The following is a 22,239-nucleotide window of genomic DNA, read 5'->3' on the forward strand; positions in this document are numbered from 1 at the left end:
GAAGGCTGAGCTGGCTGCTTCTTGTCCGAGGTGTGAAGGAGGCAAAGGGGCAGGCTGAGCACAGCGCTCACCGACCCCACGCTCCTGGGGCTGCGGCACTGCACATGGCTCTCACCACGGCACAGATGGCTTTAACTTCACAGAATCACAGAATCATTAAGGTTGGAAGGGACCTGCTCATCAAACTCATCAAGTCCAACCTAGGTTGACCACCTTGTCAACTGGACAAGAGCACGAGGTGCCACACCCGATCATTTCTTGAACACTTCAGGGATGATGACAACACCACGTCCCCGGGCAGCTCGTTCCGATGCCTGACCACTCTTTCTGTGAAGAAATTCTTCCTGATGTCCAGCCTGAACCTCCTTTGACACAATTTGAGCCTGTTTCCTCTGGTCCAGTCACTTGTTTCCTGGGAGAAGAGCCTGATCCTCACCTGGCTACATCGTCCTGTCAGGGAGTTACAGAGAGCAAGAAGGTCCCCCCTGAGCCTCCTCCAGCTTGAGCCCAAATAGGGCCCTCAGCCACTCCTTGTGCTCCAGAAAGGAAGTTTGCCTGCTAATCATCTGTGTCAAACCAAAAAAAGAGGTACTTTTGTTTTGGAAACTGAAGTTTTTCAAGTTGCTGCTTCTGCTTGAGTTAGAAGTGGAAAAAATGTCAGAATTAAAGTTCAGGAGAATAAATCAGATTCCCTGAGGCTTAAAATTAAAGACCAAGAATCAGTGGTCTTTCACAGCTCTTAATCAGTTTTCATGTGTACACAAAGCTCTTTGAAATCAACAGAACTTGTCTGAGAGAGCAGAGTAACAACCAAAACAGGAATTCTGAATGTGTCTTAACACAGTTCTGCAGTCAAGAATGAAAATCTGGCTAAAACTCCTACACATAATTACAGACTTACATATAATTACAGAATCTTTAGTTCTCAGATTAGGTTGAGCTTTGAGAAGATTTTAAAGCATACAGCTTTAATGTCCTGAATTTCAGAAATCCTCATTTTCTCGTTGGTATTGGTGCAATGGTAAGCATTCTCCAAAAGTAAAAGAAGTTATTCTGTTTCTTACCAGGGTTCTTCTAAGAATTCTTCCATTTAAATGTACACTTAGAATGTACTACTTTCACCTTATGTTCAAAGAATCAAGCTTGGTCTTGCAGTTCTGTATAGAGTACTGCAGGACTGTAATGTAATCTTTGACTGACAAAGTGTTTCTAATCCCTCCAGAGGTTCCATATCATGCAGAGTTCCCTCTGTGCACTGGTATTTACTCTGTACAGTGAACACATGAGTCCTTCATGGGAAAAGATTGTTTCTGTTCTCCTGTGAGAGGGCAGAGTGAGATTGTGGGTTATCTCCTACATCACTTCTGACACAAATCTGTATTTGTTAGAGTGAAAGCTGATTAGATGCTGCTTTGGTGCATCAAGAGGATAATGTGAAGCAAAGTGTTCCACATGTTTGATTTACAGATAAATTGCCTCTGTGGAATAGTAACTGAGAGCAGGTTTCTGTATGTCTGTCCTTTTTCTGGAGCACTGTGTCAGTATGGGTATTTCAGCCCTAATCACAAGAATGCCTTGGGAGTGCCTCTGGGTTGAAATGACAGCTTTTAAAACAATGTTACAGGAAAGAAAACTGACATTAAAAACTATTATGATCACACTCATATTGTACTTACACATAGAAGTGAATTAGGTCAGGACTTTGGATGCCACACTAACATTGCAAAAGGCACTTCCCAGCACAAAGTCCAGTTGCAGAGAGCACATTGAGGGCAAGACAATTTAAAAATACAGGTTGAGCACCATTGTGGCCTGTTCCAGTCCCAGTTCAGATCAACATTCACAGTTCAAGACCAGGTTGACACACAAGACAAATGCCAGGTAAGCTTTGATTCATTAAGTCTTGAAGGCACATAAAACAAGAACTTCCATAAAACAGGAAGGCTAGATAATTAAGTGGAAGCTCCAGCTCTTCAAGTACATGAACACTTCAGCCTTCAAATACCAGACATGTAAGCTTCTCTCCCTGCTCCACACTAAATAATTGTTAGTGGGTTTGAGGAAGATGAGAATGGTATTTAAGTTATGTGGTGATGTTTGCCAAAGTGAGTAATAGAGTAATATGTATTTTTGTGGTTACTAATGTCAGGCCATGTCAGTTTAGAAAAGGGACTGTGTATTACAACGGTACCTGCAGAGAGCTGGATTCAATTCCAGGCTCCTTTCAGGACCGATCCCTCAGTTTTGGGTTTGTTTTTCCATCTTAGGGTTCAGTGTAGGATCGGTCACCTACAGGTGCTGCAGAAACAAAGGGTGACTTGTGACAGAGCCTGTGTGCTGATTTATATATGTATATATGTGTGTGTATGTGTGTGTATGTATACCACCTCCCTGCTGTGGGGCAGCAGCAGCAGCAGGAGCATCTCTGTCCTCTTTCCAGGAGGTTGGCATTCACAATGAAACATTAATCATTTCAAATCCTTCTGTGTCTGGACTGTTCTGAACAGTTGTGGCAGGAGTGAAAAATCCTCTGCTTCTGTTGCTTACCGTGTCTCTAGGAAATCATTGAGGCGCTGCGTTCCTGGGAGTGAACTGGAATGGCATTTGCACTGTTTGCTCATTCATTTCAGATCTCTGCCTCCATCAAGTCACTCAGAGTACCTACAGCTTTTTGTATTGAGTATGTCAGCATTGTAGTGCATCAGCATGGGGGCAGTTGAGGCAAAAGACAAGAGCCACAGAAAATCCAGTCCTAATACAGTCTTCAGTTCCACTTTTGACACAAGTCCAGTTCCTTGCATGCAGGTTTGATGAACTTTGAGCTTTTGTTAGTTTTCCTCTGCTCACTTATTTCTTTATTACATCTTTTTTGTTAGCTGCTGTCCCCTTTCTTCCCTTTTCTTGTAACTTCATCTGCTTTTTTTAATGATAGGTTTCTCTTTGATGGTCCCAAGCAGCTGAATTGGGGATCTGGAGTCAAGTATAAACCTTCCTGAAGTTTGAAGAGTTTCAAACAAAAGCTTTGCTTTAAAAAAGTTCTTGTTTTATTTCCAAAAACATCCATTGTAAAGGGCCTGCATGTTGCAAGTGGTGTCACCAAACCCAGCCATCACACCTTATAGGGTATAGAGTTGGAACTACAGTCACATCTGTACTCCAAGGGCTGGCCAAAACAGGGAAATGATATAATGGAAAAGCTCTTCTTCAAGAATCTGAAACCAAGTCCACATAGTAATGACTTGCCCTGTGAGTTAAGGAAGGATCATTATCCCATTTCACAAATGGGTGAAATTTGAAGCACGATGACGAATTTAGTCAGTGGTAGATTGAGGAATGGAACCTGTTTCTCAGCCTCTTGGTATGTGCTCTAGCTCAGTGTGTACCTACACACTGACATTGCTTTAAGTTTACATTGAAATACTAAATTGTTTTGCTAAAAAGAAAGGAAGTATTTAAATGTATTTATTCAACAAGCAAGGAAAAGTACTTGGGACAGACAAAAATGGAAAGGAAAATCCAAACTGCCAGAGACTCGGCCTAACAGGAATGAAAATAATACTTGCAGGAACAATTCTTTCTCTGGCTGGCACTATGCAGTTCCAGCAAGGTGTCCTGGTGGGCTTCTGGTCAGGGGAAAGCTTGAGCTGGAGAGTACTTTACTTCAGAATGGATCATATTCCTTTGGAATGGATAAGGTGGGCAGTGAGATTGGAGAGAATGAGCAGCTGCTTTTAGGAAGAAAAGAAAAAAATAGAACAGTTAATTAAATAAATCCTAAAAACTAGACTTACTTCCTCATGGGAGGAACCTCATCCTCACTGTCACCTGAAGAGAATCTAGAATGGTCAGATGTAATTACAGGCCTTTTAACCTCCTGCTCATGGCATGTATAGGTCAAAGAGAACCTTTCAGAGCACAGTTGTTTTGAAAGGAATAATAAAATAAGCAAAAAAAGAGCAGAAGTCATTGTTCTTCATGAGGGATTTTCTAACAATTGGTCTGTGCTTGATGATAACTGAACACAGATGTTATTTTCTACCTATCATCTCTTTCTCCCAGTGAAAAGACTTCAGTTGTTCATTTATTTACTTTATCAGAATTATCGTATTTTATTCTTTATTTTATTCTCTCTCACAGCTTTCTTTTTTTAAAGAGCAAGAGGTGGATCAGAGTTTCTCAGACCTTAACATGAGCCTGAAATGTTGAATGACTGTATAGAATGCAGCTACGATAAAAGAAACATCTGGTGCTTGTTTGTCAGGATTGAAGTAAGGCTCTTTAAAACATCATGCATGCAGTTTGGACTGACTTATAGAAAGCACAAAGTTTCAACCCATACATCAAGTCTAGCAGTAAAACTCTTCTCTCCAGGATGATGAATTTCACGTGTTTTACCAAATTTAATGTATATCCCTTGCTGTTGTGGCTTCAGATACACTTGACAGCTGGAGGTGACCTGATGACCTTATGCACCAAAACTGAACCACTTGAGCTCTAGGAAAACACTTCTGGCTGCCAATTAATAATTGGCTGTTAAACTGTGAGCTACTAAGTATTGACCAGGTAATCTAAGGCACTCTTCTAAGCCTGAATTTGTGTCCTTTTCACTTTGGTACCCATACATTATGTGTAATGGGAGGCTCTTCTGTGCCATCCTCAGCCAAGTGCTGTTTAGTCCTAAAGTGCCAGTGAATGTCTGCAGTCACAGCCTGTGTGAAGAGTGATGCTGTTCTCACAAAGCAGGAGGAGGAAGGCATCAGGGATGCCCTACACTTCTCTACGCAGAGTGCTGGCTCTACCTGCATCTGGGTCACTTGAGCTTATGATGAGTGATAGTAAAGAAGACAAGAGAAAGCACCTTTTTTTTTCTTCTTTTTTTTTCTTTTTCTGATCCATACAGACAAAGGCTTGAATAGGCTGCTGAACTGGGAGACAGAGAGGAGGGAAGGGGTTTCCTTCACCTGCTGTGTAACATTCTCTGCCTGACCAAGCTATTTACAATTCACTAAGGATGAAATGAAGGCACCATGGATCAAGTCTCTGGATATGTTATTTGCTCCACTGTAAAATGTTATTAACTTTATGCTTCTTAGAGACTCTCTTTCTAAATTGATAGTCCACTTAGTTGCTAAAATTGGCTGTTAGACAATTGTTTTTTCTGGAGTGGGGATCCAGAAACTGGCCTGTTGCACCTTTATAACATCAAGTCTTTTTATATATAGGATATATATATGTATGTAATTATATATATATATTGTTTATATACAGGATCAAATGTAGAGGACACAACTCTGGCTTTTTAGAATAATTAGTAAGAAAAACCAGGAAGAAAACCCATCATTTGTTGGCAGTAGATACTAAGAATGTTCATAATAATTAGCTCAAATACTCTTAAAAACTTTTAGTTGTGTTTACTCAGTATTTGTTCCTATGTATTTTTGTGTCACCATTTGGAATATGTTTACCTAAATAGGTACTTAGATCTTCAGTGCCTGGTGTCCATTTGCATGGGTTGCTGGCAGACAGACTGTATGGATACACTTGGCTCAACCAGACAATTACTTTGCCACTTATCTTCATGTCACTGCCCTGATTTGTTATTGCAGCCTTCAATGCCACTTCTGTCTTCATCAACACTGTCCCATTCATGCTGTTTGCTTTGATGACTTTGCTGGGCAACCTCTTTCATGTCCTTGTCTCCTTGTGAGAGAGGCTTTTTCTTCTTCAGTTTGCCTGTCTGGCTCACAAACCCTTTTGAATCAAATTGACGGTATTAACCTTACGCAGAGGAGTTGTGCTGGAGGATAAATGCCAGTGCTCTGCAAGCTCCAGCTCCCATGGAAGTCAGAGAGAGGAGGACTAAGTATGGCACGTCATAAAACACTGTGTTCAGCTAGCTCTGGATGAGATGCTTGACTCAAACCATACAAGTTGGTTAAATCATTATGTCGTTGCTGGCTGTGAAAGCCCATTTTCCAGTGGTGATTCAACAGCGAGACCATGTGTTCATGTCTCATGGATTTTACTGGGTCCTGAACACATGTTCAAGCCTCTACTGAATCAGTCCCATAAATACTTCATATAAAATGCTGGACACTTTTGTGAGTTCCCATCGTAAGTACTTCATTCACATTTGACATTGTATCAGTGATGGGTGTTTCATATAATGAAAAAAATCTTCAGACATGTAATGAGGTGATTGTTTGACTGCTCTGGTCCACCTGTTTTTAGTGATGTGTTACTGACATTAGCAGAAACATGGCATGAGGAAATAAGAGATTTTGTATGTAAGGTAATTGTCTTCTGGGTTTCAAGCTTTCTAAGTCAAACATAAAACCAAAAAAAAACAAGCGAGGAAAAATAATTCCTGATTTCCGTGAGCTTCAGATCAATTGCCGTGACTGGAGGATTGTTGCTGAGATCATAACATTGTACTGGAATTTGGATGCTATGATACCAGGAAATCTTCAGTTCTTTGTGCTTTCTGTGGCAAGAAAACCTTTCCTCTGACACTTTTGACATTTGAGTTAATTTAAAGTGGCACCTGGAACCCCGTGCTTTTTGAATTTTCAGGTTTGGTGGTTTGGAAATGCTGTCTAAAATGCAAGTGTCCCTTCCAAACTGAAGTCGCAAATTCTCAAAAACCATGCTGGGAAACTGCTGAGGGAAGGTTTGCTTGCAGAGATTGATGTGTTGAAAATACTGAGAGTGTAATTTTCCCTGTGGTGTCTTGGCCCTTGAGAGTAAACTCATAGGTTCTAAGGGTGAGGAACACCTAAATGTGTTCATCATATGATGCTTGACAAGTGCTAGTGAAGAGGCTTTTTTGGTGCACAGGAGTCAACGCTCTCTGTGCTCAGCTGAAAGAGAACAGCGAATTTAAGCAGCTGCACTGAGCTCTCTTCGCATCTGTGACCCACTTAGCCCTTGATGCTGCCTAATGGAGGGAAGTCATGCACATCTCTGTAATGACACCTAGGCCAGAGCTGATCCTGCATGAAAACAATTATGCATTGACCCCTAAACTTCTGAAGTCAGGAAGGGAGTGATCTTTTAGGCCTTTGCAAGGTACCACCAGATTCCAGGAAGTGCAGTCAGTAGCTCTCATTTATTAGTCTTAGTGTGTAAATGGCAGAGGTTTAGCAGGTTATTGTTTGAAGTGCTACAGTCATCATAGAAGTAACTGGGATATTTTGAATTTGAGTGCCACCACTGGATGTCCCTGTGACATTCAGTGATCACAGCAGGAGTGTATGGGACTAGTGCAAGCCCCTAACTGACAGTTTAACAGCAAAGTCTTTATCCTAGAGGTTTAAACACCAAGCAAGGTGGTAGTAAAAATGTGAGTGATGGCCAGCACAGCATTGACTACTCTAGTGCAAACAGACAACAAATACACAGTCTCAGAAAGCAGAGAACTAGAATTTTGGCCCAGAGAAGGGACAGCAGTGGTCCTGTCTGGACATTATAAACAGGGATTTTATGAGTGTTCAGAAGGTGGAGGGGTTTGTCTGGCTCTTTCACACTGCTGAACTGGATACACACAAGTGGGATCAAATCCCAATCCAGCACAGTATTTAAGCATATACTAAGTGGTTTAGCATTGAAACACAGATAATTGGAATCACGATGTTTAAGTTTTTTGCTGGTTCTCAGTCTTAATTACAGGAGATGAAGGTAATAAAAGCCTTCTCCCACCTCCTCAGTGAAGATTGTTGCCCAAGTCATGATGAATCAGTTTTAAGGGGATATTTTAGACTGATGTTTTGCCTAGGTCAGACTTGTCAGTTCCTGAGATGGGATTACTCTTAATAGAGTCTCCATACATTTTGATAAAATATGTGTGGGCTGTGGGGCCCTCTCTGAGAAGAGTCACTTTTCAATATAAAAGGTGCTCTATCAAACGTCAGAAGAGAAAATGGAAAATTCTGCTTCACAGCCGGTGGTCTAAATATTGGCACATGATCCTCTGCAGCAGTTTTAGATTTTGAAAAGCAGCTTTTCCAGCACGTGTTTAGAATTGGAATAATTTACAATGTGAAGAAAAAACAAATTACAGATTTCTACTGTAAGTATGAAGGACCAGTCGTCTCTTGTTTCCATATACTGCTTCCTGTGCCAGGTTTTATCTTCTGAGAAACCGAGCAAGGCTCGGGAAAAGGTCTCTTCTGGGAGAGGAATGCACAAAAGCTGAAGGACGCTCAGTAATGTGAGCTGGACCCTGATACCCTTCAGAGCCCTAAGCCCTGCATAGCGAGAATCTACTCATCCTCCTGAGCCTGTGTGTGGCAGTGGCAAGCCAGGCTGGCTGCTTGTCCCCAGTGCGATGGCAGCTGTGGTCAGTGATGTTGCATTGTGTATTCACCTCTTCTGAGCAAATCACAGTAAGAATGGCCTCTTTTCCAGAGATGGGAAGTTCTTGGGTTTATTACATCTGAAAATAGAAATATATTATAGTTACTGCTGATCCAGGGATGATTTAAAGACATGCAGACTGTATATCATGGTCTCAGTGGGCAGTTTTACCCTAGAGAGACTGAACAAAAGCAAAAGTGTTTTTGATTGCCTTGAGTAATGCTCATCTTGAATTTGAGAGCTAGATTTCTGCCAAATGCAAGTGGGCTGTCTTGGTTTGGAAGACAGGTGTCTGCTAGGGAGGACAGGGGCCTCCCTTGGAATGAAAATGTAGATAGACCCCCTCCCTTCGAATTACTGTAATTTTGAAACCAAGGGGCTCTCAGGCAGAGATTTGGGGATAGGAATAACAGTTCTTTACTAACAAGGCAAACAAACAACAATAACTACAGCGTTAACAACGAAACAGAACCAGGGACCCCGTGATCCCTTCTCGGCCGGGACGGGAAGGGATGGAGGAGAGGCTTTGATTCACAAAGGAAGGGATGGAGGAGAGGCTTTGCCCCACAAAGGAAGGGATGGAGGAGAGGTTTTGCTCCACAAAGGAAGGGATGGAGGAGAGGCTTTGCTCCACAAAGGAAGGGATGGAGGAGAGGCTTTGCTTCACAAACCCCTCGGGCTGTCAGTCCCGGTGCTCCTGCAGGGCTCTGAGGAACACCCAGCTGGAAAGGCAAGGATGAGCAGAGATCCTGGGCCGGTGGCTGAAGTGGATCAGCAGCTCTGTGGTGATACCTGGCATTGCCACATCCTGGCAGGACAGGGGGTGCGAGGCCCACAAACGAAGAAGAAAGAAGGAGAAGAGGAAGCAGCAGCTCCATCTGGATGATGGCAAATTCCCTTCTCCCCACAGCAACAGCTCCGAGAGAGTGTCTCGCTCTCTAGCCCAAGAAACCATCCAGCCCCCAGCTGCCCCCGCCCTCTCTCTCACCTGCTCCCCTTCCCTCCTGGGCCCAGCCAAAGCTCCCTGTGTTTCTCAAGCACCCCAAAAAGTACCAGCAATCAGGTTTCCCCTCAACTAATAGGCAAAAAATTCCATAGGTGAGACGCAACAAAAGGAAGGACCCAATCCCCAATATAGGCAAATCCAGATTTAAGAGTGGCCTTGCCTTTGACGATTTACATTGTCTAGCTCCTTCAAGAAAGTATCAGATTGCTAAGTAAATACAATCTCCTCTGCTTTTCCATCTCTGCATTTCTGTCTGCACAAATTCATTTTGTTATTGCTAGTCTGTTGGGTTATTTTTTCTTTTTTTATGAATTGGGTCACTTTCCAGTCTCCTTGCATTAGTGCATGGTAACAAAATCCAATGTGACAGTTCCCCAAATGTTTAAATGGTTTCAAGAGGGAGGTGTGAGGCAGCAAAGGAAGGCTCTGCCCTTGAAGCAATTTAATCTCTTGGAAAACACAGTCTCAAGTCCTTCCAGGCTCTTCATTGAATGACTTTTCAGCAAAGTGCTGAAAACCTAATTGGACTACGTTTCGATTGATAAAGAGATCTGGGAGGCAGTGCATAAGCAAAGGGGAAAACGAGCAGGGAGGTCTGAGATATACAGCAAGTTACTGTTGTAAGGAAAATTAATCCACAAACACCAGAGGTTCATGTCCAAAAAGGAGACAGAGGAGTCCTTTTACTTTATTCGAATAAAGGGAAAGACCATGGGGCATTCTCTTGAGGTCTCTCAATTTTTGGAGGGTGCAGCCTCCTTTTTATCCTAATTTCCCATCTGCATGTCCCTTCTCTCTTTCCCCATAGGCTGAGGTACCTGAGAGGTACAGAGTTCCCGGAATGCCTGATACCTAAGGTTCCCCTCTAATGTATAACCCTCCTCTTAATTCTTAACTCTTGTGGAATTTGTGGTGTTTCCCCAGTGTCCCTTTCATCTTTCACCTGATCAGTGGAGTCCATCCTATTGTTTCTGTTATCTCTCAGCGCTGGTTTCATCTCATCAGCAGCCCCACAGCTTGTTTGTAAAGACAAACCCGTCATTCCTCTCACTTCGGAAAAGACCATCCTGCCAGGCTAATCTGAACTTTCTCAGACTGCTACATTGTGCAAGAAGAGAGGAAACAGCCCCTGTGTACTGCTTCTTTCTGTACCTGCTTCTCTCTGGTGATATCCAGCTAGTGCAAGCCATGTAAACCTCTTTGCTGAGGCAAGAGGAGATGAACTGGGCAGTATGGGCAGATACTGGGCTCCAAGGAACCAGAACTTCGCCACATTTAGTGGTGGAGAGGAAGGTTGGAGGGAAAGGCAGCAGGGGAGCTCTCTGCTACCCATGATATTACTGCCTCTTGCTCTCCATGAACTGATAGTGCTGCATACGTGGTGGCTGGGGAACATATTTAGCACTTTTCCAGAGTTTCCTTCAGCCCCCTCTACTCTTTCACATAATTACTTACAAAATATGAGAAATCCCAGTATTTCCTAGGGGATCCTGCCCTAATACAATCCAGTTAAGACAACAAATTTTTTTTATATATCATGCCAAATTCCTTCTGTGAACAGCTGTAACCTTTCCTTTTTTGAGTGGCTATATTTTGTTTTCATCTCTGATGAAACCAGTCTCCATGTCTTGTGTTCTGAAACATTACCCATGTACTGAATTCTGATCAGATGTGTTTTAATCTGAGATTGCAGTGCATTCAAGGCAAACACACATGCTCAGAAAAATTATTGCTGTAGGCATAGTACTTGTTGTTTAGGTGCATATTCCCTTGAAAAATTGTTATAATTAAAAATATTGATATGAGAAGTCCAGGAATGTGGAACTGGCATCCTGCTGTATCCTGTGTGAGGCTGTATGTGATAAAGGATTCATGTGGAGTGTAAATAAAGTCACACCACAATTCTTATTAAGCATTGCAGAAAAGAGAACTCTAAACATATATCTGAAAAAGAGAAGGAAGATCAAACTTGAGGATTCAGAATGAATCCAAGGACCCCACTCTAGTAGGTGACTGTAGATTTCTTCTGGAGATCTTTTTAAAGGTCAGTCCCCTTGGTGTTTCTGATTCCCCACTATTTCAGGGAAACACATTCTGTGTGTAGATCTAGTTGTTCAGTTGTGTTTGTAGGTAGAAGTGACCTTGTAAAATGAGTGTAAAATTAATAACAGCTTGTAATTATCAAAGCATATTTGTTGAAATAAATCTCTTCTCTTACATATCTCTGAGTAATGTAATTTCCCCTTATAATTTCTTTTGGAATCACTGTACTTGTTTCTGCCTTTTTTCATTAAGGCCTCACAACCAGCTGAAGTTAAAGCTAGCCAAAAAGAGCTCATTATCTTCCCTATGTCTTTCCCAGTCACTGAGAAAAACACAATAATTCAGTGTATTTCTCAGGTCTGTTTCTCAGACTTGGACATCATCTCTGGCTTACCTCTTTCCTGTGTTTTTATCTGCCTGTCTCTAAAGCCTTCAGAGATTTTCCCCATAACATCTCTATGATAATGACAGGCACAGGGCTAAACTTTCATCCTGGGGCTTGAGTCTCTGGTGCTGTAATATTCTTCTGTCTTGATGATTTGTATTGTTCTATCCATAGTTTTCCTATCACAATTCTGACTCATCTGCACAGACTCACTCGTTTTTGTAACTGGATCTTGCTAAGCGTAAGCTACTTGTCTTCACTCTCAAGCCTGTTCCTAGCTAAAAATGCTGGCCCTTTCATCATCTGGCACTCAGTACAATGGGTTCTGCAATAATCTTGTAACAATGGGCTGGAGTCTGCTTCTCTTTTTCACATGCAACAGTACATTACTCCTGGAGCAGCGTCTTTGGTTTCACTGGGCACACTTGAGAGATTGCAGACAGCCCAGCCTCAGTCTGTTGGGTAGGAAGATCTGCTCTGAATTATTATTATTATTATTATTATTATATAATAAATTATCTCCAGATGAAGTAACTGGATCAATGTCAAAATCGGTGTCCTTTGAAACAGTCAAGTAACAAGAACAGATGTATCAGCATGTTAGCATGCATTAAAAATGAAGTAAATAGATGCCTGTGCATGAATGCCCAGACTGTTGTAACATCCATCAGCTCATGATTTGTGTTATAAATACATATTATAATATTGGCTTTTTGCAAGTATTGAGATAAATGCTATATGCATAATATTAAAATGTCTTTGCTGTAATAGTCGATATAGTATGTTTGAACTGTCTGCTTAGTCAGGATAACATTCAATGGACAGATGATGGGGACACTGCTGATTATCAACACTCAGCACCTGGGGAAAGAAGGAGCCAAAGCCCAAATTAGAAGATGATAAGAGAACAATTAAAACTGCAAGCCAGGAAATGCACATTCTCTAAAAAGGCAGATCCAAGGAGTGGCCATGCAAAATAGTTCCTAGAAGATGTTAAACTAGTTAATGGCAAAGTTTGAATATGCATAAAGTCTATGAATATGCATCAAGTTGATGCAGTAGAAATGGTATATAAAGGGTGTTTCCAAAACACCAGGTGTGCTCTTGGCAGAGAGACAAGCACCCGGCCATTTTAACCCTTTACTTTATTGTCTTTGTCTCCTATTGTCTTTTTTATTAATCCTTTAAAAATATGCCAGAACAGTGAACGTCATTTTTCACCGTTTGTAGCAACCAGGGTAAGAAAACTGTGAATAATTAGCATAATTAAATAAACTCAAATGCAATTAGAACTATAATACTGCACCATTAGCAAATTTACAAAGTTTTCAGAGAGAGTTATAGACAGATTTAAAAGTGCCTTGATCAACCAATAAGCTGATTTATTACTCTTTGATCTTTCAGTGCCCAGGACTACCCTCTCTGCAGTTAATAGCAGTCATTCTTGGTAATGATGAAATTGTTTTAGAATAAGCATTAATGAAGACTTAATTAAATATCATTAAATAAAATAGAAATAGCTCTTGTGGCCGCAGAAAATCATACAAGTCACGGAGAGATGATTTGATTTAACAGTTCCAGTGAACAAAACAACTCCTTTCAAGTCCAAGATTTAGACTTACCTAGAATAGCAGTTGAGATTCATTGCCATGATGAAGAATAGTACTTCTCTGTTTGGTTTGTCTATTTGTGTGGTGTGTTGAGGTCTTTCTGTCTGTATCACGCTTTATCAGAAAGTCAGAGTGGATAATAACTAAAATCTTGGAGATAATATAGTTAATTTTTAAAATGTTGTAGGGTGAAAAACAATGTTTTATGTACACTCTGATGTAAAAAAGTATATCTAAAATTCTGAAAGTGGCATAAATTAGTAATTTACTGCTTTTCTTTATCTTTTCCCTAAGAGTAGATTCCCCCATTTTCAATTGGATTAGGAGTATATTCTTATCAAGCCTTTCCAAGCTTTTTGGAAAACACTCTTTGTGTATGAATGTGACATGCATTTAATGGACTTGATAGCAAATAGCTGAATTTTCATAATGTTCCAGATAAAACAGTGCCTTTTCCTAAAAGCTTGTGTAACAGTGAAATCACCAGATCACAGAATAGGTAAGGTTGGAAAGGGCTACAGTGGGTCATATGGTCCAACTTCCTTGCTCAAGCAGGGTCATTCTAGAGAATATTGTACAGGATTGCATTCAGTTGGATTTTGAATATCTCCAGTGAGGGACATCAATCAATCTCATAGATAAAGTTTCATTATTCTGTCTTGCACTATTCTGTGTGTTAGGGAGAAATGGTGAGAAGGTGCTGTTTACAGAAGTGTATATATGTGAAAGACATAAATTTGGGATGAAGTTCTTAGGTATCAGTACAGTGACATCCATTCTGGTATGAGTTAATATGACTGATCCAAGTAGTAGAGAAATAAAGATTTTCTAAAGCAGCAGATCATGTTAGCATCTGCAGTGAAAGTCTGTGTTTCTGCCACATTCCTCATGCAGAGCTTTATGTCATAGGGGTTCCTCTACAAGTGTGAAGTGCAGTAGTCTCATCTTTATTTTCTATTTTTGCCTGACCCAGAGCCTTATTCTGACACTGCACTTTCATGTTAAGATGGGGATATAACAAGGAGTTTAAAATTTTAATTTCCAATTTTTTTTTCCTTACTAAATCCAGCTCTGGTATCTCACTTTAAAGTGTGAGCTTGCTTTCATGCTGTTGCTGAAAATAGGCACCCTGGTGAGATATAGCTGGCAGAAAACCAAATCAATTTAAAGCAATGAGTTTAAAACTGAAGTAGGTGCAGCAGGGAGTCCTCCTGCAAGTCTGTGGTTTTGTTACTACTTATTTTTTTAGATGCTTTTCTCTGTACTGTTTATTTGATAAAAATATAAAAGGGGATCTGGAACAGCTGAATGATGGGGCACTGCTACTGTGTGCTTATGGGTGACTGTATGAACACACTTAGTCCTGGCAAGATTTTTCCCTCCCATGTCCAAACAGAAAGTAACCCTACAGGGCAGAGATGGCTCCAGAGGGGATTTGAGCAAAGCACCAGAATTTACTGGAGACAACATTTCACGGACTAAATAAGTTGAAAAGAATATCAGAATAATGTTCTCTCTCTGATTCTTTATATTTACAGGAATTTGCAAGAAAATGACAGATATGATCTGTTTTCTTGGTTTGTGGCACCTCTAAATTATATCAGGTTTATGTAAGCACAATACTCAGGTAGTAATAAAGCATTAGATTCCTACAGTAGCATTCTTTGAAGCTGCAGACAAAGGGATGTGATTTTTCTTCATAATCTTCTGATAAGATTCTAAATATCAATTATTTCTTTTTGTCCCACACATGAAACAATTAGCCTGGAGAAGATGACAAGAACTTAAAAACTGTTTCAATATGTTGGCTTGTATACCTGCTGGCTTTGTGAAGTAAATGTTTCTAATACTCCCAGCATCTTTCTACACATGCACACGATGCTCTCCTCACATTCTCATCCACTACAACATTCCATGGTGTCTAGAGATCACAGAGTCAGTCCAGCACATCTATTCCAAAACAAGCAGTGGTATCATGAGTACATGACCTTCTCTTTTCTATTGTTGTCAGTGCCCAGGGCCAGGAAATGAAAGGTTTTAATCTATTCTGAAACCAGGGTTGTTGGTGTGCTGCTGCTGGGCTGTGACAAACAGAAGTAAACAGGCTTCTGGATATAATAGTCACTATTATTTACATATATAAATATGTATACATATAATATAAATATAAAAATGTATATAAATATATAAGCATATATAAATATATAAACACATATATATAAATATATATAAACAATTATATAATAGCCACACTATTTACATTCCATTTTTGCTACACATTTAGAATTAGGACACCATGCTGTAGATCTTTTCCAGTTTACTGGTGAGTTTACTGTGAAGAGTTAAGATCTGTCCCAAAAAAAAAAAAAAGAATCAAGTTTTACAGATCCTGCAAGGTACTGCTGAGGGATTTTAGTTCTTGCTTCAGGATACATTGGGTAAAACTTCAATTAGAATCCCACATAGGTAGCCAGCTGTCAGTTTATCTTTTCAGTGTATCACTTATCCTTCCTGCTTCCATCTCACTTTTCATTGCTACTGTAAGTCTGTTTTGTATTTAACATGGTGGCCCACCTACTCTCCTTGTCAGATGTAATTAATGTCACAGCATCCACAGGAAGGAATGACATGTTGGAGCTGACTGCACAGGCTGCTTCCCTCATCAGGATCATACAATCTGGTCAAATACTTCACCTATTTTTTGCCTACCCTTTTCCAAGGTTGGGGACTCCATGTGAAAAGTGTGCCAGCTGAACTGACAAGACAGTAATTTCATATGTGGCAGGGAATAGCTTAAGCCATTAATATATTACATGTATTTGTGGGGTTTCTTCCTCCCCAAAGTGACTCGTGGTGGGCACACTGATTATAGCCAGTGTCACAGCCCTCACTGCATGTGAGTATGGTGTAACTAGGTCTTTAGAACTGTCAGATAAAACAGAATTTGAAACCTTTAGCTAGCAGCAAACTATGCTGTCATAGTCATTAGTCTAAAAAACATGGGAAGCACATTAGAGATTGTTGTGAAAGTATATTCTGTCTAATCACCGCTACAGGCAGTGTCTTTCTGAAGCAAGAAATAAATCATAAGAATGAAGGTCCATTTAACAGCAGAAAGTCAGGAGTTTATATGCTGTTTACCTTCAAAGGGATGGTGAACCTTTTTTTTTCATTATTATAATTGTTCTAATGAATGAAATGTTTCATTATTAAGTCCATGATGTTTAAGCCCACATTCCAAAGGTAAATACTGCTTCTAGAACTGGGACATCTCAAAATCATAAGCAGCAAGGTTCTTTTGCAGGGAGGTTTGTTTTGTTTGAGGAGACCAGCAAACCTGTTAGTGTCACAATCTGTCCTTGTGTGCTGGGCTGGAGAGTGTGAGTTCATTGTGACTGAAACAAGGTGCTGAATCCTATCCAGTTCTTAGTTCCCTCCTTTGATCAAGGCTTCTGCTCCTCAGTTTCTTGCTTTGCAGGTACAGCTCCCATATGTGGCACGTGGAAACAGAGGTATTTGGTATCCCATAGGCTTCTTAGGCATTCTGCCACCTGTGCCACACCTGTGCCACAGTCTACTGAAATCTGTTGCAGATCAAGTCCTTACTGGACAGTGAGTTCAGATTCCTGGAGCACAAGAAGCTCCTAAATACAATTTAATTGCCTTGATATAATTCACTTTTCCTGCTGTTTTAGATCACAGACAGGCCTCCCAGTAAGCTTGCTTCTGATACTGAAACATCTCTTTGTTCACAAAAGTAGCCTCCATTACTCTTTAAGTTGGTTGGTCTGTCTTTTCATTACTAGCACCAGATCATGGAATTTTAGAAACAAATCCAAAAAAACATTAGAGAGACCCCATTCAAAGTCAGTGGTATTATGAGCAGAACCCCTCCTGTTCCAGAAAGAAAGATGCATTCATCTTAGTGGCTTTCTGTCATAGCTCATTAAGCAAAATCAAAATTAATCAATATACCACAATTTCTTCATTTCCAGCTGTGATAATCTGAAGTTGTGTCTCTGACATATGGGCTCCATTTCTCTTTAGAGATTCTGCTTAGGCTTGTAGCCTTCATTTTAGCAGAGATTTAACAGCTTGGGTCCCAGATATGGACATTGATTTGTTTCTACCAAGAAAATAGCATTCACCATTATTTATGAATGGAAAAATGTAGACAGAATTACATCTATAGCATATGACATGATGGGGACTTTAATCTTGGGAGGGCCTCTTAAATGCAACATCAGAGAACAGTGCATAGTTGAAAAATATGTTGTCCGTGGTCATCAGCCCTTTTATGATTTAGGTCTGGTTGTTTACATGGAACTATTAATTTTTTTCCTTTAGTTGTAGACTGTTGCTTTTAAAATGTGCAAGTAATGACGTTTCTGCTTTCATAAAGTATCTTCCCAGTCACAAACACTCGAAATGTTATGAAAAACAATGCCTTTCTTTTTGTCTTCTCTAAAGGGAGAATCTCTTGTATGGCTGGAAAGCCATAGCCATCTGACAGTCTGGTGGCAGAAATTGAGTTCAGATGAGAAGAGTGATCTTTACCCAGTGAACCACAGTACTTAATGGTAAGAAGGAAGTTTTTAACTTTTTGCTCTAAAAATTTGTGGTTTGGGATTGCTGTTTAGGTTTCTGGCATGGAAAGATGTTGCTGTTCTTTGCAAAATAAACCAATGCTACATTAAAATAAAACTTTTAATATCCCTGCAGCTTCACTGTGGTCCCTTTTTCTGTCAGCTCTTCTGAAAAGTAAAGAGATTGCATCAGCACAACCAAGTGTAAAGTTTAGCAATTCCCCTTTAACAGTGTACCTTATGTAATGAACCTTTTATTTGTCAGCTTTTCCAGAAACACCCTCCTGGAATTCAGCTGTAGTATTTCACCTAGCCTTACTTTAAGAGCTCATGTCTCGAAATTACTTGCCATAACATCCTGTCCCTGTCCCATGTTTTTCCTGTTAACATTGTTGATGGGAGATGTTCAAGGCTGACTGCATCTGGGGTACAGATGGAGGAGCTCCGTGGGCGCAGGGACACGGAGCGTGCCCTGCACTAGGTGGTGCTGCTGGGAGGAACTGCAGCCTGCTCAGGGAACCAGTGCATTTACTGCCGTCATCTTTGAAATAAGAGGGGTTCAAAGAGGTTTTAAAACGTAGAGAATTGATTCCCTAGATTGTCTTTAATGGCCTCCTGTGAGGGAGGGACTCTTGGGAAAAGTGAGACAAATGCTGTACTAATAGGTTGCATGAACATGGTCTGCTGTTCCTGAGGGACTGAAGCCCATAGAAGTATGCCCCTGTATCTTGCTCAGAATTTCTGTTTTTCCAGGATGTATTATACAAGGATTTCGTGGATCCTTAACTCCAAACTTAGAAACCTAATTACAGAATCTTCTTTTGAGAAACTTGTTCCCAATTTCCAAATTTGATTGCTTTTGGCTATTCATCTAAGTATACAGTGAGGGACATAAGTAAAAATACTGCAATTCATAGGGGTGCTGAGTACCCTCTCTTTTGACTGACATTAGTTCAAATTATTATTAATTGTGAAGACTGAGGTTCTTTTATTTAGATGCCTCATGATATAGTTTGCTACAAATTTCATCATCCAAGTTTGAAAACTGTGGCCACAATCACTTAGGTCCCTAGAGATGACCCCTCAAATCTTAATTGGCGAGGAAGTGGCTTGAGTTATCTTGATGCTTTCCAGATAATGTTTAAACAAAGAATGTCTGCATTATTCTTTTTCAGTCTGAAATCTGCGGATCTGGTACTAGGGAGGAAGCCTGGAAAACAATGACCTCCTTGTCAGGGACTCTGGTTTCTGTTGGGAACGGTCACTTGGCCTGTTCAGTTAATAAGCCCCAGAAACCTTCTGAATTAAAAAGAGCAAAGGATGTTAGTTTAGAAGGTCAGAGGGTTAACAACAGAAGGAGCAGTTGTACTTGAGGTCATTTTCTGAGCAAAGTTTAACAGGACAAATAAAGCTGAGAGAAGAGTTGATAGGTGTTAGATCACCTACTGTCATGGTGACACTGCTGGTTGGGTTCTTTTTCCCCAGGACCAAGATTGACGAGAGAGAGGCAGTTTTCTCATGTTCGGGCTTAGCTGTTTATTCTTTCTTTATCTATATTACATATATACAGGGTACAAGGAGCTACATACACTAAGATAGAAAGGTGCAAAATGGAGAGTGAAGAATCTCTCCAAGGTCTTTTATGTATTTGTTTGTCCAATAATCAAATGCTAAGTAAGTTATTTTTTCTAGTGACCCAGTGAACTGACACCTGTGTGCTGCACTGTGGCATCTTCTATCCAATCACTTATTATTACCCAAAAACCCTTAGAAGAAGATGAAGAAGGAAGAAGGAGAAAGGGACAATGCCCTAAATCCTCCATGTTGTCTCTTATTCACTAATATAGCTTACACCCTAAACTCTAACTTTCTCACCCAGTGACTTAAGAAATCTCTAACTTGCACACTCACACTGTTAGTTTCTTTACTTAGCTTTAAAAGCTGTCTCCATGGTTTTAGGCTAAACTCAGTGCTCTCTTGGGTGTCAAAGCCAGGCACCATAGATAAGGGCCTATTTTCTGTGCCTCTGAACCCAACAATCTACAGCTTACTTATTTTTAGACCTCGTCTTCTCATAGTATAAATTGTCATGTCTTCCTTGGAACTAGTAGAACTATAGCTGTTCATATAGGTAAGAATTAGCTCAAATGCTTAGACTTATTATTGCTTTGAAATAGGCTGATGAAAAACCTTTCCAAGACATTTGGAATTTTAAGTTGAATTTATGGATAAGATCCCTATTTCCTGGTTCTAATTTATGTGGAATGCTAAATACTCTGTTTTGTTAGGAAAGGGAAAATGAAGTTTCTTCATCTTCTTTCTGTCTGACAGATGTAGTGGAAAGCTTTTGAATTTAGCACATACACAAAGGTCAGGGCATCAGAGTAAAACCCGCAGTTGTGCAAATGGCATGGCCTCTATAGCTTCAGGACATGGCCCTGTTGGGAGTTCAGTCCAGACCTAAATGAGAATATATTCCTTTGAATTCACTCATTCTTCTTCTGGACATTTGGAAAAAATACCATGGTCCTCTATCCCTGGAGACGAAGGTCCTTTAAGAATCTCTAATGACCAAACATCAGCTCGGTCCATCTGCCTGACTAAGTCAATCTTAATAGACCTGCATTGTCTTCAGAGAGCTGACACAGTTTGATTACTTTTCTATTGACAGCTGTGGCTTTATTAATGCTTTTTGTTCAAGAAAAGAGAAATTGCTGGGTTCCTGAAAGCCTCTATGAAAATCCCTGGTTTTAAATGTCGTGGTAACCCCTCAATGAAAAAGAAACAACTCTTCTGCATCAGTAATTACAGGGAGCATTTCCAGTTTAACAACCAAACTTCAACAATGTCACAGCCATATTTGAAAGAGCAAAGCAAGGCTGTGATACCCAGACCATCCCTCTCACTTTTCTAGCATTGTCCAGATTTTTGTAGTGACCACATGGGGAAACTTCCAGACATAGCTCAAAGGAAAGGTTGGGTTTTAAGAGATGCTTTATCAACACCTCTACCTTTTGCCTGACTGAAGTGCACATCTGGAGACATCTAATAAATACATCCTGTGAGCCATTTCCTTAAAAGTCTCTGATAGGGGAACAGGACCTTTGTTCCTGACTGTTGGACATACCTATGAAGGACTCTTTGTCTTGGAGCTGGCTTATCTCCCAGAGATTTGTGTAGACCACTGTATGCCAACCTCAGGAGCCTAGCGAGCTCCTGCCTCAGATCCCCTACTCCCTTGGCTTAGTCCTTGTCTTAGATTGCCATTGAGCAAGTGCAGTAACTCTGCTGCTTCAAGAGATATTCGTTATCTTGTCTGAAGTGAAGGTATTGTGCTGAAGGGAAACACCCTCAAAATCAGTCAAATCAATCTGAATAGCTTCTTTCAGCTAAAGGAAAACTGTGGAAAGCGAAAAGGATGCTAGCATCTTATTTGCTAGTTTGTCAAAAACCTATTGGGACTTTCTGGGACCTTTTTCATTCAGACAGCCATCCTTGGCTAAGAGTTCCACAAAAAAATCTGTTAAAACATGTGTAATGCTCTTCACAGAGGATGACTTTCACCCCAGGCCATGGATTCTGAAATCAATAAAACCTTGGTTTAGTTTTTTTCTTTCTGAAGTACATTGTGTTGCCCAATAAAACAGAAAGCTCTGTTTAATCATGTGAATAGATTTTTTTCTTCCTTTTCATACAATACTGTGTTTTAAAATTGGCAGATTGTTAATGCTGCTTCTAAGCTGTCGCTTTCTGCCATGTTGCTTTGTCTGAACCAGAGGGGTTTGAGGATTGATGATTCCTTTTCAGCTGGCAAGCCACAGGCAGAATCTGACTTTCAGGAGGCAGGAACTGTTCAAGGCAGCTGGTGGTAACTGGGCAGTTTGGACAGAAGGTAATGTCACTTATGTTCCTCACACTCTCAGTCAATGCTCAAATTTGCTATGTTACAAATGCTGAAATGTACATTAAAAGGTCCAGCTACTGAAAATCTATATTGGATGTTGATTATTCAGTGTGGCCCTTTTACAAAATTATTTAACAGTTTGTAAGTTGTTTTCCAAAACAGTGTTCTAAACTAATTTATATTACAGACAGAATATTAGTCTGATTTTCCTCTTTCCTGATATTTGTGGCTTTATTCTGGAACTGGTCCAGGAAAACACACCCATGAGCACCTCTAGAGCACGGTTTGTGGTGATTTTGTTACTACATTGCTACCACGCATTGCTGGATCAGGATCAAATTGTTCAGCAG

The 22,239-nt window shown here is 40.4% G+C and overlaps 1 long non-coding RNA gene across 1 annotated transcript; it reads left to right on the plus strand.

The window, feature by feature from the left end:
- Positions 1 to 1,777: 1,777 nt before the first annotated feature.
- On the plus strand, positions 1,778 to 21,811 carry LOC131583091 (uncharacterized). Its single transcript, XR_009278441.1, has 3 exons — positions 1,778 to 1,881; positions 17,870 to 17,979; positions 21,793 to 21,811. It is a non-coding gene; the product is annotated as an uncharacterized LOC131583091 (long non-coding RNA).
- Positions 21,812 to 22,239: the final 428 nt, after the last annotated feature.

The sequence above is a fragment of the Poecile atricapillus genome, chromosome 11 (assembly GCF_030490865.1).
Source record: "Poecile atricapillus isolate bPoeAtr1 chromosome 11, bPoeAtr1.hap1, whole genome shotgun sequence".
Lineage (NCBI taxonomy): Eukaryota > Metazoa > Chordata > Aves > Passeriformes > Paridae > Poecile > Poecile atricapillus.